The following is a 4,768-nucleotide window of genomic DNA, read 5'->3' on the forward strand; positions in this document are numbered from 1 at the left end:
TAAGTTTGGATATGTTGTACTTACATTTTCATTAAAATCTAAGATGTCTTTAATTTCTTTCTTTATTTCTTCCTTGACCAGGTTATCACTGAGATGGTACATAACTATAGCATTTACTCTTATTGACTAGTGATCATAGTACTGCAAGGTACTCCACATGAGAAAGATAACCAACAACTCAACTGCAAATCCTGTGATCTACAGACGTAATCTCTCTATATAACACAGTGGTATTACAGTGGCATAATGTATAAACAGTGGAAGTAAATGAGTACTCTATTATTGGACTCAACCTCCACTCCACTGGATAGAACTCATGTCTGACACTATTTGAGTTTGCATGGAACAGAGAATAGACAGGTCACAGGCCTAGGATATTGGTCATCAATCTTGCTAATATTGTAATGCTTTAATACAGTTCTTCATATTGTAGTAGCCCCCACACATAAAAAATTGTCCCTACTTCATAACTGTAATTTTGCTACTGTTATGAATTATAATTTAAATATTTGTTATTTAGGATATTTGATATTCAACCCCTGTGAAATGCTTGTTCAACCTCAATGGAGTTGTTCATCACAGGTTAAGAAATGCTGACCTAGTGGCAGGACACATGCTATTTTTTATTGCAACAGGAATGAAGCACTTAAATAATAACTAATGATATTCTGCTATAAGCATAGATAAGTTTCTCATTCAGTGAACCTCAGAGAAAGTTTCTCTTAATGGATATACCAACTAGCATAGAAAATCACATCTCTGAAATGTGAAGAGAATGGGAGACCATGGAACATTCAAAACAAAATGCCATAACCTCATTGAATTCCTCCCCCAGGACTCAGGGTATTCTGAGAAAGAAGAGACAGAAGAGACAGTGGGGATTTATGACACCAAAGAAATGTTGACTTCTAGACACAGACTGACGATAACTATGACCTCAGAGAGGCATGAACAGAACCCTCACAGTTTCAAAGCAGAGTCCCACTAGAGAAAGGGGGATTTGATATGTTTTATCCCTAACCAAGAAGATATCTTGAACTGAGATCCAATGAAAAAGAATTAAAAACAATTTAGAGTTTTCCATACCTACTAGATGGTCAGCAAAAAAGGAATCCAATGATATTTTTGTACATTTTGTAGATTTTTTTTTCTCATGCTACTTTCTCAGGGCATTGCTTGTCTTACTACTCTTTTGATGCAAATCATTGTTTTTGATTTTGTGTTTTCTAAGTTTTGTACTTTTGTCTGCTTGGGCTTTTTTATTATCATTATTTTTTATTCTTATTTGCTTGCTTTTCCTTTCCTGTATATTTATTTTTAGAGAGAAATAAAGGCTTGGAGTTCTGTGAGTAGTAAAGTGGGTCTGGTAAAATTATGGGGAGAAGAAGCCTTGATCAGAATATATTACATGAGTAAATTTTTCAATAAAAACTAATTTCCAGCACTGACAAATATGAGAACAGAGGGAAATCCACCACATCTGCTTCAAGGGACCTACCTGAAACACTCAGGACAAAGGAACCAAAAAGTAGCCTAGGGTAGGATCCTTCAAGTTTCTGCCTTTGCCTGGAGAAGAACCTGTGACAGACATCTTTGTACCCAGATCCCTCTGGGAGAAAGCCTGTGTCCATAAGTGCTTTCAAACAGGCTTACAGGAGGTTAAAGCCACTGTCAGAGACAGCAAGACCAGATAAAACCAGAGACAACCAGATGCTGAGATGTAAGCACAGGAACCTAAGCAACAGAAACTAAGAATACTTGGCATCAGGAAAACCCAGTTCTTCCACCAAAGCAAATAATGGAAATCCTAACAATCCAGAATATTTGGATTTAAAACATCATCTCATGACGATGGTGATAGAAAACTTGAAGAAGGACATAAAGTACTCCTTAAAGAAATAGAGACAACACAGGTAAACAAGTGAGGACTTGAAGGACATAAATAAACCCCTGAAAGAATTACAGGACAGCACAGGTAAATAAGTAGAAGCTGTTGAAAAGGAACCACAAACATCCCTTTTTAAAAAATACAAAAAAACCACAAACAGGTAAAGGAATAGAATAAAACCAACCAGCATCTAAAATTGGGAATAAAAACATTAAAGAAATCACAAGAGGAGACAACCATTGAGATAGAAAACCTAGGAAAGAGATTAGGAGTCATAGATACAAGAATCACCAATAGAATACAAGAGATAGAATAGAGAATCTCAGAGGCAGAAGATACCATAGAAAACATTGACACAATTGTGAAAGAAATCGTAAAGGCAAAAAACTCCTAACATAAAACATCCAGGAAACCCAGGACAAAATGAGAAGGTAAGTATTGAAGAGCGCAGAGATTCCCAATTTAAAGGACCAGTAAATATCTTCAACAAAATTATAAAAGAAAACTTCCCTAACCTAAAGAAAGAGATGCCCATGAACTACAAGAAGCTCAAAGAACTCAGAAGAGATTGGACCAGAAAAGAAATTCCTCCCTGTCACATAATAAGCAAAACATCAAAGGCACAAAAGATTCAAAGAATATTAAAAAGCAGTAAAGGAAAAAGGAAAAGTAATACGTAAAGGGAGACCTATCAGAATTACACAAAACTTCTCATCAGAGACTGTGAAAGCCAGAATATGCTGGGCAGATGTCATACAGAACTTAAGAGTACACAAAGGCCAACCCATGCTACTATATTCAGCAAAACTCTCAATTAACAAAGATGAAGAAACCAGGATATTCCATAAGAAATCCATATTTAGACAATAACTTTTAACAAATACAGCCCTAAAAAAGAAAATAGACAGAAAACTTCAACAGAGGGAGGAAAAGTACACTGTAGAAGAAGCAAGGAAGAAATCTTTCACCAAAACCCAAAGCAAGAGAGTCACACAAACATAATACTACCTCGAATAACAAAAATAACAGGAAACAACAATCACTAGTCCTTAATATCTCTTAAAATCAATGGACTCAATTCCACAATGAGAAGACACAGACTCAGAAACTGGATACATAAAGAGGACCCAGCATTTTGCTGCATACAGGAAAAGCACCTCAGTGACAAGACCTAAGAGTAAAAGGCTGGGAAATAATTTTCCAAAATATTGTGCTAAGAAACAAACTGGATTAGCCATTCTAGTAGCCGATAAAATTGATTTCAACCAAGTTATCAAAAAAATAAAGAAGAGTACTTCATATACATCAAAAAATAAATCCACCAAGGTGAACCCTCAATCCTAAATATCTATGCTGATAATGCAAGGGCACCTACATTAACTTCAACACCACACTCACATCAAGGAATAGACCATGGAAACAGAAACTAAACAAAGACACAGAGAAACTAACAGAAGTTATGAACCAAGTGAATTAAACAGATATCTATAGAACATTTCATTGTAAAACAAAAGAATATACCTTTTTCTCTGCACCTCACGGTACCTTCTTCAAAATTGACCATATAATCATTCAGAAAGCAGGCCTCAACAGACACAAGATGATTGAAATTATCCCATGTATCCTCTCAGATCACCATAGGCTAAGGCTGGTCTTAAATAAAAATAAAAATGACAGAAAGCACACATACACATGGAATTTGGACAACACTCTACTCAATTAAAGTTTGGTGAAGGAAAAAATAGAGAAACATGTTAAAAACTTTTTAGAATTTAATGAAAATGAAGGCACAACATACCCAATCTTATGGGACACATGAAAGCTGTGCTAAGAGGAATGCTCATAGGTATGAGTGCCTCCAAAAAGAAACTGGAGAGAGGAGAGCATACACTAGCACCTTGACAACACATCTGAAAGCTCTAGAACAAAAAAGAAGCAAATACACCCAAGAAGAGTAGACCACGGGAAATAATCACATTCAGGGTTGAAATCAACCAAGTTGAGACAAAAAGAACTATACAAATAATCAACAAAACCAGGAGCTGGTTCTTTCAGAAAATCGGTAAGATAGAAAAACCCTTAGCTAGACTGACCAGAGAGCACAGGGATAGTATACAAATTAACAAAATCAGAAAAGAAAAGAGAAACATAACTACAGAATTCGAGGAAATTAAAAAAAAAAGTTCAGATCCTACTACAAAACCTTATATTCAAATGAACTGGAAAATCTAGATAAAATGGACAATTTTTCTAGAAAGATACCAGGTACTAAAATTAAATCTGAATCAGATAAACCATATAAACAGTCCCAGAATTCATAAAGAAATAGAAGCAGTTCTTAAAAGTCTCCTGGTCAAAAAAAAAAAAAAAAAAAAAAAAAAAAAAAAAGCCCAGGACCAGATGGGTTTAGTGCAGAATTCTATAAGACCTTCATAGCAGACCTAATACCAATACTGTCAAAACTATTCCACCAAATAGAAACAGAAGAAACTACTCAATTCGTTCTACCACAGTTAAGTTTATATCTACACCACACAAAGATCCAACAAAGAAAGAGAACTTCAGACTAATTTACCTTATGAATATTGACGCCACAATACTCAATAAATTTCTTGCAAACATAACCCAAGAACACATCAATATAAACATTCATCATGATCAATTAAGTCATCCAAGGAATGCAGGGATGGTTCACTATATGGAAATACACCAATGTAATACATTATAAAAACAAACTCAAAGAAATAAACCATATCATCATTTCATTATATGCTGAGAAAGCATTTTACAAAATTCAATGTCACTTCATATTAAAGATCAAGGGCTATTCCTAAACATAATAAAAGAAATATACAGCAAACTAGCAACCAACATCAAACT

This window comes from Rattus rattus, chromosome 5 (assembly GCF_011064425.1).
Source record: "Rattus rattus isolate New Zealand chromosome 5, Rrattus_CSIRO_v1, whole genome shotgun sequence".
Classification (NCBI taxonomy): Eukaryota; Metazoa; Chordata; class Mammalia; order Rodentia; family Muridae; genus Rattus; species Rattus rattus.